Source organism: Acromyrmex echinatior, chromosome 16 (assembly GCF_024713525.1).
Source record: "Acromyrmex echinatior isolate Ae372 chromosome 16, ASM2471352v2, whole genome shotgun sequence".
Lineage (NCBI taxonomy): Eukaryota > Metazoa > Arthropoda > Insecta > Hymenoptera > Formicidae > Acromyrmex > Acromyrmex echinatior.
The window spans coordinates 7326628-7341510 of NC_141867.1; the positions used below are offsets into that span (position 1 = coordinate 7326628).

At 32.3% G+C, this 14883-nt stretch overlaps 1 protein-coding gene across 4 annotated transcripts in view; it reads left to right on the forward strand.

Moving 5' to 3' along the window:
• rdx (BTB/POZ and MATH domain-containing protein rdx) overlaps positions 1 to 14883 on the forward strand; it is a 43892-nt gene that overhangs the window by 1816 nt on the left and 27193 nt on the right. The gene's annotated exons all lie outside the window — the stretch shown is intronic.

Here is a 14883-nt window from a genome sequence, read left to right on the forward strand (position 1 = left end):
CGTCACGGCTCGGCGATTCTCCCTGCTTTCATATAGACACGTCCGACCGTGAACGCCGAGAGCGCGACTCGATGGAATTCGAATGTAGAAACGTTCAAATGTTCCCCGGTCCGTCCTGTTGTCTGTCCTGCCTTCCCCTTGTTCGTTCGTTCGTTCGTTCGTTTATTCCTTCATTTAGTCGTTCGTTGTTGGGCTCGCGAGGACTCTCGGCGAACATCGCCGAACGAAAGCGGAATGTTGTTTCGATTCAGTTTCTAAGGTCGGTATATTCATAGTCCGTTCTTGTTTCAAAATTGTTTTAAGATGCTAATATGACTGTGTGATTGGTTTATGCGGTTCCTTAAGATAGTCTTAAATACAAGAATGGATTACAGATATTTCCGAAAATCTACTTTTATTATGTAAAATATGTACTACGCTTTTACATTATATATTTTTATGTTTACATTTGATTAATTTTAAACTTTGAAACTTTTGAAACAATAAAAAAAACATTTTTTTATTGCCCGAATAAAACAAATTGAGATTTTAATATGAAACGACACACACATTTGTAAGTAATGTAATTAAGATTAAATATACAAAAAATTGCGCGCTACAAAAAATATTGCATTCAAATGTTGATTTTCAAATGGAAATAACATCTCGCTCTCGTCTGACCTTTCGCTCGTGATGCATTTCTCGCTGCGACTTTTATTAATAGCGTTATTCCGGTATACTTTTTAAAACGATGATAAATTTTACTGGGAAAAGAGAAATTAAATTTTTGAAACACACATACAAACACAATGTGCCCTCGATACGTCTCTCCGTCGTGATGAAACAAAGAAGCTTTACATTTTCTACTCTTATCGAACCATGACTGATATGGGTTAGGAATCACGAAGTTGAAAGTCATAAGGTTTAATATTTTCGTTCACGAGTTTACGGTTTGGAATAAACACGCGATTGTGTAAATTGTGTTGACCGTTACGCGAACGCGTCCTCGTCAATTTCTCGTGGTGTGTATCGACGTGTTTATAATTGCACGCCATGTCGTGTACATCGCGGAAATCAGTATTTCTAGTTTCGTCAATAGGATCGCATCGTTACCGTTAGTCATTGCTTCCTGTTTCTACGCACTTCCACGAGGCTCTCAGTGTATTCAAAGACGATGAATCACGGGACTGTAGACGAATCTTGCGTCGCTTCTCTTCCCGTTTCTTTCACATCGATCACGATTTCAGGACTTTGTATTTTTAGATCCGCAATGAATGTCCTTGACACTGCTACGTCCTTTTCGTGAATGTAAAAATTAATCGCTTCTACGTTTACAAAGTTAATTGTCTCGATAAAACTTTTTATCGATCAAAGTTGCCACAAAAGGAGAGAAATCAAAGAAATTAGGAAATTATCAGGGAAATGTCAGAGAATTTTGCAAAACTTTCTGGAAAATTTAAATTCTTGATTTTAAAGAAGTTTAAGATACATATATCACAATTTTGGAATATTATCAATTAAAAATGTAAGCAGTGTCAACAACATCAATAGTAATTTACATTGTTATGTTAACTTGGTTGTTATGCTAACTCTCAACAAAATATTTAATTATTACCAAATTAGGATAAAAATACAAAAAAATTTCAAAATATTATTGAGGTCAAGGAAAATCATGAAATTTTGTCCGGAAATTAGGGAAAAGTTATGGAATTTTAGAGAGGATGAGGAATTTGTGATAACTTTGTTAATACATTGATAACGCCTAACTTTTTAGTGGTACTTCAATGGTCGCTGACGTTATCAATATTTTTTTAAAAATATTTGTAAAAAATGTAAATGTCATTTAATATTTGATTTTGGATCACAAAAATGAATCGATTATTTCAGGAGAAGTATATACACAATTTCCTTCAAAAACATATTAATCAAGTTCTTTCCTAATTACCAGCTTTACAAAATTGTCAGTCACATGAGAAGCAATGATGACTTATGTTTTCCTTTTATTATACTCTACATTCTACAAAAATGCACTCATTCAATGTTACGAGTTTTTTTATGAATTGTGTGTATTTTCAACAATAAATTTAAACATCTTTTGGGCTACAATCTGTTATTTTAAAAGTGATATTTCATTCATTTAATATGAGATAATGAAACATTTTTACATCGTTTAAATTATTTTTAGCATTACAATTGTAAAAACTAGAAGCGATCAAAATTTATTCAATGGAATAAACTGGCAAAAATGATAAAAATGATTAATATATATAATTAATATTAAAAAATATATTTATGTATCTTTATGCAGAAAGATGTTTTTAATTAGTAAATCGCACTAATCATGGTAATTTAAAGAACACCTAATCAAAAAACATCTTGTAATAAAATCTTTTTTATTCATTTTTAAATCAAGAAAATTATATATATATATATATATATATATATATATATATATAAACAACATTACTAAATTTTATATTAATTTTTAATTTCACGAGAAAAATATAATTGCAACAAAATTAAAAATTTTTATCAGTATGTATCTAATTCGTAATCGGGTTTATCATTCAATATCTTGTAACGAACTAATTTATTTGTTTCGCCGATTCCTAATCTATTACGGATTTTATTTGAGATAAAGCTTAAATTGAAAAACACATTTACTGGATTGATGCTAAACTAGAATAGTGAGACTAAAATGTATAAATTAGAACATCGATAACGAAGTTTTCTATTTATTTTATTGCTTTTAATAGAAAAGATCAATTTTTGCTAGTTTGTGTGTTCTGGAAAATATCTTTTTCTTCTATACCTGGCATGGACTTTACCCTCAAAAAATGTGCAATTTGTCAACCTTGATTTGTGGGATTTTCAAAATTACTGATTCGGATAGTTACACAACAATAGTTGAACGTTAAATAAAAAGTGCGCAATTTATCATCCTCTATTCATGAGAATGCAATCTTATTTAATCATATTACATAATATTATATTATATTATGCTTATAATGCAAATTCTGTTGTATAAGTATGTTGTATTAAGATGTATAAAGTTTGCCAGGCGGGCAACTTGTTAAAATAAATTACATACAGTTTGTAACACAGATTACACACACACACACACACACACACACACACACACACACATATTTTGTTAGGTCTACAATAAATCGCGTTTGAAAATGTCGCATAATTTGGAACTTAAAGCTAAGGTGTGAATCTGCAGTGTTTTATTAAATTCTACATAAAATCCGCCGGAACAATAGAGAATTTGCAGAGCTTTAATTAGATTTCAAGTTTCATGCTTGTCCGCACTCGTCAGCGATTACTTCGAACTTAGAAAGTAAAGTATTTTAGTTTTCTCACTATTGAAACGTTATTATCTGACGATGTATTGTAAAAGTAATGTTATTGTTATAAACTTTTGACTGATAAAAAATATTTTCGTTAGATCGTTTTAACAACTGAAATAGCATATTAATCTGAGAATTGTCACCTAGACAGATGGAAAATTTTTGTTAAATTTAATACATTTCACGTGTCTTCATCCAAAAGTTAACACGAGATAAATATACATATATGTTAGGAAATAATATAAAAAACGCTGACACAATTTGTAAGTAGATTATGAAAGCATACTTTTTCATTAAAATATAATATTTATATTAAATACATTTCAATAAATTTAACATTTATAATATATTAAATCAACATATGTCATTCATTTATCTTAAAATTTACGTTTCGAATTTACATTATTTTTTATATTATTTGTTCATAAATCATTATTTTGACACAAAGAAATATTGAACATTACTTTAATACACAATATTTAAATAAGATAACTATATTACGTTAAATTAACATTCGAATATGTTAAAAATTCAAAATGTTAACAAGGATCAGTTTTAAGTTTTGACATAAATAAAAAGTATTTTTAACTATGATTATTATATTCTGATTATTATATAAATTTACTCAACATTTTTTTTTTAAATGACGAAAAACAAAATCAATAGTTATGAATTTTTGATCAATAAGGAAAACTAATTGTAAATTTCATTTTCTCGTTAGAGAAAAATCGTAAAAATCACTTCAAGTGACTACTTTTAAATTAAAACTCCTAATTGCACTCAATGTTAACTGTGGACAATAATAAGTATTAGATAAAATGCTAACTTTGGAAGTGCCATATCCTGTTTCGGGATATCTCACGCAGTTTACATCATTCAGCTACTGTTTGTCTTTTATATTGTTGCGTCGGCTACCTGTGCGTATTTCCGTATCTCCTTGTAGAATTACTCGCGCCCGCAACTCCCGTCGTGACCTTCTCGCCTATCGCACCGGAGATTTACGACTAGCCGAAGTGTACAGGTGCCTTTTAGTCAGGCATGTTTCTTCTATACCGTTTCTGCCGAGTACTTAATTCCTCGACGATTCTTGGCTGCCACGTCACGGAAATGACTCCTGGCATTCCCTCAGTTACAGTTATGGCACTTTTATACAGGGGAGTGGACAACGATTTTATTTTCTTTCATTCGTACGTGCACATAACGTGGACACTTGGCCAGTAATAAAAATCCTAGCCGTATGTGAGGGACAATCTTCCAAGGAAACGCAGGTGTGATTTGCATAGGATTACCATTCGCTATATTTTGCCGGTGGTCGAAGCGCTGAATCTCGTCGAAGGAAACGCATTGATGCGCCTTTAACGTCATGAAAGGAAAATCATTCACGGCGAAACAGACTGCGGCAAGGCCGTGGTTACCTGTAATTCGCGGGGAACTATAGCGGACGTATCCATCAATCATTTTGCAGCTTATCTCTAATTCCTCGCTGCTCGGTCGCCAATGCCAGTAGCGATTGATCCCGAGGATTTGCTTTATCAGGTCAGGTAACGTTTTCGCGTTTGTTAAAAAGCATCAGGCTGGAGAGCGAGGAATTAATCTGCGGGAAATATTCTAACGTCAGGATTGTCTGCGTAACGAACTTTATTGAGCAATTAACGCTTGTCCCCTCCAATATATGTCCAATCAAGTTTTCTCGTCCACGCTTAAAATCGACGAGCCGGTGAAAAAGTATTGTATTTCGAATTCAACTTAATATTAAAGAACTCTAATTTTAGAACTCTAATTTTAGAATACAAATTCTTTTCACTATTCTATTAATATGAATTTTCATTTCAACATTTTATACTTTCTACAATTATGTGTTATAAATTTGATTAAAATTTTCTAACTTGCGATTTATATTATAGATAACTATTTATGTACTTTATATACTTTTATAATTTATTTCTTTCATACTTTCTAATTTTTATTTTACTCGTGCGTTTCAAAATAAGTTACAATAGTTTTGATTTGAGATGATTATATATAATATATAAATGCGAAAAGATAGTTTATTTTAGTTATTTATGACATTATTACATATCTTTACATTTAAAAAAATATGAATTTGGACCAATGATAAATCTAATTAAATACGAGAATTTTTATATATTTTTCGCTATAAATTATTTGGAGATTTTAAGATTCTCATTAACAGCATTATTAATACTTTTATAAAAGATGCTTATTAGCATACAAAATATTAAATTGCTTATTATTTTAATAAAATGCTTGTTAATTTAATTTATTAATTACTATTCTGGTTCTGCTCATGATGATGTTTTAACACCAAACCAGATTTCGGCGCGGTTTGCAGAATCAGATATAATACACACACACTGAAAAAATTTCTGGTTGAAAATGGACAAGTCCGAATTTTTTGGTTAAATTTATTAGAATTCTAATTAAGGTAATCGAAATTCTAATTGATACAATATTTCTACTAAAATCTACTAGAATTTTCATTTATACCAGAGAGAGAAGAGAATAATTATATCAATCAGAATTCTAGTTATAGATTTAACCAAAAAATGCTGATTCGTTTATTTCCCATCAGAATTACTATTTAATTCAATCAGACCATATTTCTCAGTGTACATATTAATTCACACAAGAAATTATTAAGGCATTAAAATTCGCTCTGACCGCAAATATAAGGATTCTTATATTTAAATAAATTTTTTAAAAACCTTTATAAAATTCTAAACGTTCATTTTCGTCACATCTAAAATAAAGCCTATTACCCGATCGAGCAAACAAACTTAAACACGATTAAATCGTTTGCTTCGATAGTTCGGTATGGATTACTCTGGATTCAGCTTTGAGCGCGATCGCTGATATATATATATATATGAATAGTTAATTACTCCCATTTTTTTTACATAATCACAGTCGCGTAACGATCGACGTGAGATATATTCGCGGGAAGAAACGATCTGGAGCTCGCGTCACGTTGAACGACGAATCGGAAAAGCTGCGGCCTTGCATTGCGGTAATGTTATCGTTTGCGTCACAATATTTTCTCGTCAGCCAGCGCGAATGCAAAAGCTGGGAATGGCTTTGAGTGTATCTTCGTGCCTGGCGAACAGCTGGTGCGCTACACCAGCACGTGATTATTTAGCCCACTGCTCGTCTCGTAACGACACCGTCGTAGATTAAAACACCTGCCTATATTTCGAATAACATCGATTACGGCTCTCTGCTCAATCACGTCACTTCAATTAACGCGCGACGACGTTCCATTTCTGATCGAGTGTGTATTAAATTTAGTCGAAGGCTTTATTGACAAATCGTTTAGCAATGCAGATACCAAGAGTTTCGGTAAATCGGTGTCGCGAGGATACGACGATCGTCACTGTACGATTTTATTTCAGAAGCTTTGACAGGAAATCTATAACTTTTCATTCATTTCACTCGTTCTCTTCGGGGGCTTTCAAGGATTGATTCTATTATAAGTGTCTGAAGTTCGACGAGGATAACATGATTATTCCAGGAGTGCCGATATAAATCTTTTGATCTTTTTTTTTTCTTCCTACTAATGTCGGTGATATCTCGACGCCACTAGTTTTCGTACGTGATTTACGTTTCGAGGAATTATTTGAATATTATTATAGCCGTAACACACGCACATGTACGCACACGCGTGCAGACGGTAGCCGAGGCCAATCGATGTCCGGGACTCGATGAAATAAAGCCAAGTATATATGAAGGAGGAAGAGGAGGAGGATACTACGATGATGGCGGTGGAGGTGGTGGTGGTGGTGGTGGTGATAGAGGTGGTGGTAAAGCATGGCGGAGGGAGAGAAGGAAGGAAGGTTGTCCCTCGCCTCGGTGGCAACCTTCGGCTTCAAGGGTACAGGGCCGTACGTCCCCCTTGAGGGTTTGCTTCCCCTCTTCCGTAATGGACGACGAAGGATCCCTTGGAATTCAAAACTCCCATTCTCTCCTTCCCGACTCCCATTATAAAGAAACCAGACGGAAGGTCTCCCCTTGAAAATCATCCTATCCCTCGCTTTCGCTTTTCTTGGCCTATGTCGAATCTTATCTGCGTATTCCTTTTAGATGAGACACAAGGAATTAGTTTCCTAACAATAAGAAAATTAAATTAGGTACAAGAGATTAGGTTTCTACGCACTGGAAATTTTTGAAAAATTTTTTCTAATATTTCATCTTTTCATACTCGTTTTATTTCTTTATAAAGATGTTCCTTTACAATTAAAAACTGTGAATCTTATTAAATTACATTAATAATTTCTTTGCAAATATTTAAATTGATTTTAATATGTAGATCTTATGATTAACTGTAAAATGTATTTTTTTGTGGCGAGACTTGGTCTGTCTCTTCTCACTCGCTTATTCACGGCCAATAAAATTTATTGACGTAATCGGATGCTATGCGACTGTATTTGTACGTCTGAACACTATAGATCACGATTTGCCTTAATTGCTTTGAATGATTCACTTGAGAATGCTTCACATTTAAATATATTAAGTAAATTATTTTCAAAGCAATTTATCTTTTTATTCAGACATTAGATACGATAAATAGAAATGTATTATGAAAGGGTTAAGTTGATTGGAAAGAGAAGGGGGAAGACGTCAACGACGCAAAAAGGCTACGTAAGCAACTGTACATAGTATACGAAAGCTTATCGAAGTTATCGCTGAGCAACCAAACGACAAGCAAACAACGACGGTATACGCGATCGAAGGCCAAATTGGTTATAAGGGTTTATACTTTTCTGAAATTCATACTTTGTTTTCAGATTATTGATATAATTGATAAAGTTCAGTTTCTTGTTCCTTCTCAATTTAAAAATTTAAATACCTACGTCTCACACAAGGAGTTCCCCTTTAAAATGAAAGCAAAAGGAAAAAATCTGAAAAGATGAAATTTTAATTATATTTTAACTGCACGATAAAAATTAATAATAACTTTTGTATTTCAATCACAATTGATTTTCAATATTTTATGATTGAATAAAAAATTTATAAAATCTTTTCATGAATAAAATATTTTTTTTTTGTGGGGGAGGAATCTGATATTTTTGCGAAAGCTTTGGATAACATCTCAGAAATTCTAAAATTCCGGAATTCTATTATTTATATCAAAAATGAGATGTTAATTTTACAGATACTTAAGCTCTTTATGTATTTTGGAACAAATAAGCCTGTTAATGATCCAAATTATCCATTGTGTAATATTTAACGATTTCAAACTTTTCTGTTGTATTATATTTAATTTTCATTTGTAGATATAATTAATTTGTTTCAACGTTTTCTACATTCGCAGAAGACAAAAGGAATTGGTGGATCGTATATAAGAAAGTATTCTTATGCATCATGAATATATCAGATTCTTTATCTAATCTCGAGTCTAATCTTGAAATCTATAAATTTTAGGAACGTTTTAAAAAATGCAAACAGTGTGTTGTGGCTAAGATACAATCGGAATGATAAGAGAGCTACGGCAACTGTATATAATACATCCGCAAATATCATTAATTATTATTAAATATCATAAATCGAAGAAATAATAATTGTGTGAGGTTTATAGCCCGTGTTATAGTTTAGGGATAGAGAAACAGAATAGGAGAGAGACAGAGAAAAGGACAGATGATGAACGGTTAAACTATAGCTGAAGTTAAACGTCGGTGGAATCCGATTATTAAATATTAAACAGGTCATGACTTTACACAGACCAAACAAAACCTTTGTTTAATGTGTACAAAATCACGATTGCTTTTTCCGAGATATTTAAAGGACACAATCCAAGGGTATTCCTTCATGGCTAATAAGACGGCCGTAAGGGCGCATCTGCAGGGAACGGACCTCGCAAATTGGCCGTGAGGCCCAAGGTCGTCCGGTATATCCCACGTACCAGGGCACTGGCCCCTGTTAGAAACGAGTCGAGTCCCGGGGAGCTTCTCTCCCCTTGTGTAGATCCCAAAGAAAAGCAATCCTTCGGCCCTAGAAAGACGAACGTCCGTGCCAGAAGGAGATCCATGCCTTCGTTCACGAAAATATCTCTCATCTTAATTCTACAATCGCGAGAACAGACATTCGTCAAAGGCAAAGAAATCTGTGAAGGAGAAAGTTTCTATTGACAGTGTCTTGTCTCGTAAAGTTGACTTATAGAATAGTTTTATAAAAGTAAATAAATTGTATCTAGAATTATAACAACATATTTCAGTCTACTCGGATTTGTTATAAATAAATCATTAATTTTGAAAGAGATTTATCTATTCGGAAACACTATTCTGTTCAGATCACACAGTGTGTTATATTGTTATCTTTTCTTTTTAATTCTAATATCACTGAAGGAAACTTGAAAACAATACTCATACTACACTTATTACTTTTAATTTTATTCGTTTTTTCTTTATATTTAATTGTCATAGATTTAAATATAAATAAACAACAAATTAAATTCCCTTTTTTTAACTTTAAAAATTCGTTTCTAAAGTAGATGATTTAGAAAATTATACAAATCGGTAATATTCGTTTTGATTGTTTAATGAAATTGAAACATAAAATAATATGTTCTTGTAATGTATGTAATTATATTTATATACGTATATAAAATATATACGTAATATATATAAAACGTAATATATAATATGTATTAATATATATAATATATACGTAATATATGAATATATATAATATATTAAACGTAATATATATAAAATATTTATATACGTATATAAAATATTGAAACTGGTAGTTGATTGCAAAGTACCGTATTCTGAAATACAAAATTGCGAATATCTATTTTCTCCCAGTTTATTGACAACGGTTCAATGACCATCGTGATGCTTGTACAAATTAGTTTTACGATGAAAATTTAGATTATGATATTTTCAAATTTTATTACGCTAAAAATACTGACGAGTTATTGCGACACACTTTTTAATATGATTGAATACAATTTGCAATATTAATTTAGCGACATTTTGAAGAGTGCATTTAAATCTTCTCTTAAATCATAACGTGTGTTTAGCGATCTAATTATGTAAGTAATATCTACAGCAATTTTATTAAAGAAGGTTAATTTAATAGAATATATTATTATTTAATAGAATTATATTAATTTAATAGAAGAATATTTCGTATCTATGAATACGTTCTGTATCTCTTTATTAAAAAATTAATATTATCGATATTATATTTTCATTTAATATTATTAGTTCAAAATATGTAAATATTTAAGTACATGCTACATTGCTACGATGAAAGAGCCACTTCATTCAACAATTTATGCGAATTATTTAACTACATTAATGAATATCGTAACAGCTTGCCGATATTTTCATTATTTTCTATACAATAAAAACATCGCAGCCTGAATTCCAAAATTTACGTGATAAAAGCATCGCAGCCTGAATTCCAATTGGGAAATTGATTTGTACTGAAGCACGCTGTGAATTATCGTTAATGATTGTTATACCGCCGTTAACAGCCATTATATCGAGAGGATATTCGTTCATCGCAGCATGTAATTGCATATTCCATGGTGTTATACCATAAATCAACTTGTTTTGCAATTATCTAATTTACTTGTTTGATATGCAACAAAGAAATTAAAAATAGTAAGTGAAACTCAATTGAGAAATAAATCATCATAAATAATCATCATAAATAAATTAAAAAGGTTATATCTAATCAAAGTGAGGCTTAGGCCTAATAATATTTTTGCGTGAGGCTTACAATTTTCAGTTTAAAAAAATTGTACGTTGGTTTTGATATACAGTCCTAAACTAGAATAATAATATCACAAATTAAATTGACAAACAACTTAATAATACTGATGCTCTAATGAGCATTTTTTTAAATACTGTAAAAAACTTATTGCGAAAAATATCACCTCAGTCAGAGAAAAGTTATACGTAATTTGCGCGTAAATGTCGAGTATCTTTACTTCGTCGCTCTTTATTTCGTTCGTGCAAGACGACATTCGTCATCATGTGCTCTTTGTGTGCGGGGAGAACTTCGTACACGCCTCTTATCGTAACCGTGAACCTTGAATCGGTACGCCGCAAACGAACGCGTGGCGATGCAGCACGTCGAGAATAGTGCCTAGCACGAGTCTCAAAAAACAAAAAATAAGTGCTTAGCTTGTGCATTAAACTTGCTTTAAAACACTATTAATATGCATTACCCCACGGAAAGAACGATTTTGCTAAAGAATTAAAAAATTTAGTTAGAAACATCTAAAAGTAATTTTGTTGGATCATTAAAATTATTATGTGGGACGTTTAAACTGATTGCCAGAAATGTAAAAACATTTTGCAGCGTTGCTTATCATGCTGGAAATTCCTATAAAATTATTTGAATGATTCAACAAAATTTTTTTCAGAGCTAAATTTTTAACTAAATATTCTTCAGAACTACTCTTTCTGCTTCTTCTTATTATTAATACTTCTTATTCACGATAATGTCGACTAATTGTCCCTCTCTTTTCCTCTCTTCTCAGTTTTTTTCCATTTTGCTTAGAAGAACTGTTTTATTAACTTAATTTTGTCGTAAGTGCCTTATGACGTTAGTTGCTATGCATCATGCAGGAATGCGTGAACAAAGGAAGGAAATTTACTGCGAGACTGACAGATAATAACGCGTTCTCCGTCACTTTCTTAGTAATTCCCCTCTGAATAACAGCTTTAGTTGTGACGCACATTTAGGAGTTTGATAATTTAATACAGTATAGGAACCGCGAAAATTGAGCGATTTGCATTTCGATTTATTGCGCAATTATTTGAGCGAGCGTTCCTCGATCGGATATCGAGAGCAAAAATTTCCAATATTCCATTCGATACCTATTATTGTGTGTCACGAATATTTTGAAAGTCTAACGAACAGATAAGCCGCGTATTAAACGCGAACACCATTGTAGCACTATGTAGATATTGATGGTTAAATATTGAATGTTTTTTAATACAAAACATTTTTTACTTGTGTCAAAAGTGGTCCTTGTTAAAATTTTTGTGTTGAATTAACACACTCGAGTATTAATTTACGTGATCGTTATTTGAATAATTCTTGTTAAATTGATACTTGACAAAATATTTGCTTTGAAAGTTTTTCTGTTGATTTATATTTAACGTTTCTTAGTGTTAAAATAATATGGTTTTTAATAAATGAAAAAATAACAAAAATAACACAGTTAAAATAAATTGTAAGATAAATGAATAAAAGATGAAGTAAGTGTCAATTTATACAATGTATTATAAATATTAATTTTATTGAAAAAATATATATATTATTAAATGAAAAATCGATCGATGAAATGTTAAATACAAATGAATGAAAAGCATAATTTCGGTCAAAACGAATTTTTAATAATATATATTTATTATTATTAATAACATATATTTTTTGTGATTTTATACAATTTGTAGTTTAAACAAATTGAGTGATTATTTGTCAATCTGGAAACACAATTTTAGACTGAAGTTTGAATAGTAATATTGACGGGGAATTTAATATTACTAATGTTAATAACTATTTTTAAAAGACACTATAAATAATTTATTGCGAAAAATATTACATTCGCACGGAATTCAGGAGATCCAGGTTTGAATCTCGACTGAGATGATATTTTTCGCAATAAATTATTTACAGTATTTTAATGATGCTTATTAGCATTAATAATATTAAATTGCTTGTCAATTTGTGTCAATACTAATGCAACTTTAATCTACAACAATATTTCAAGAGGTCGGCAAGTACAACTCGTCCATTTAAAAAAAAAATCTTCCATAGTATCGAAGTACTATAATGTTATTTTTTAATACATTATCTTGTATTAAATTAATAGAAATTTTTCACCTGTGTAGCAAAAGATGCTAAATAATTTCTTGTTTATTTACAAGATTTATACATTTAGAGAAAAGTATTTGATACTTGCGGACTATAATTGTATGCTAAAGTCATTATCGTTACTTTTGTATTTATTACTGCTATCAAATTAATAACAACTAATAAATTAAATAACAATAACGATAACTATTTTACCATGTAATTATATATAATCACAGCTTTTCCCAAACACTTTTTTTCTCAACATACATATATTTCACTTGAATTTACATTTAAATCTTCGACAAACCTCGTCGTTCGAGGCATTTAATCTTGAGAGTCGAAGGATAGCGATAACTATAAAGTATCGTGTGTGTTCATATTTGCGTTGTGTCGACCGTATCAGCAAAGATATGCGATCCTCAACGCGAACACGTCACAGGGTACATACATAGATTCCTTATCACCTCCTTGGAGACACACACCGCGGTCGATGCAACCGACTACAACCGTCGTTGCAACCGCTGTCCCCTCCTCTCCCCGCGTATTACGGCATCCGTGATTCTTGCTCCGTCTGGTTGTTGTTTACCACCACGGTGCGCTTCAGGGCTCGGCCGGACTGGTTCCCGCGAGGCTGAATCGACAACCAACAACCGGCCGTCCATCCCGTCCGTCGCCGTCGCATCTTCCTCGCGAGTGAACGAGCGAGCGATCGCCTGTCCTCGGCAGAACGACACAAGTCGGCGCGTGCAAAACGCGAAGGCGAGTCGCGGGGCACACTTGGTGTGCTCGCTCGCTCGCTCGCGGCGCCCTTGAAGAGAGTCAGCCTTTGTCTTATCACACACTCCGGCTTACGCCGGGCAGCGTCAACCTTGACTCCGCCCCTCTTCTCCGCGGCGTCTTGTCTACTGACTTTCCTGCGAAAATCGACCAACGGCGTGCGGTTTCTTCGACTCCGCTTCGTCTCCTCGAGCGACCTCCCTTGGATCTTCCCTTTTTTTTTTCACTCTTGATGAATTTTCTGCATAAAAAAAAAAAGGTACCGTTCCTGCCTAAGAGACACCCTGATGATGCTTCGTATCGCGATGATGCGATGATGCAGAATGGTACCTTTTTTTTTATGCAGGACTACGATAACAAAGAAAAAAAAGATGACTTTGAGATCTTCAAAGTGATGAAGAATGTGCTTTTTATTATTATTATTTTTTTAAAATAAAAATTATCTATTTTCTCCTGATAATTGTTATCAATTCCATTAATAGCTACTTTATTATTGCATGGTTCGATGCAGGAAGGCAAGATGTATAATAAATAGAATAACAGGAAGAGAGAAGGTATAAGGAATGAAATAATAACACTGCATGTGCATAGAATTGGAGGAAAAGCGATGCGGCACGTAATGGTGGGGAATGTCAAATGAACTGTGTAACAGCGTCAAGGCTGTATATTATCGTTGTCAATACATCAAGGTCCTAGTATACATATACAGCCACGTGTCTCTGCAGAGGAAACGTTCGGTAAACCGAAATTCAATTCTCTTTCCTTGATGTTGGAGTATATTAAAATGTCTCTCTCCAGTGCCAGTTGCATATACATATTTATCAATAATGTCACGTATAAAGGAGGAGAATCAATAAGGACATTTTTTGACCCTCGTAGGGCTCTTCAAAAAACAATTTTTTTTTTGTATTGTATGACATATACAATTAAAATTAAT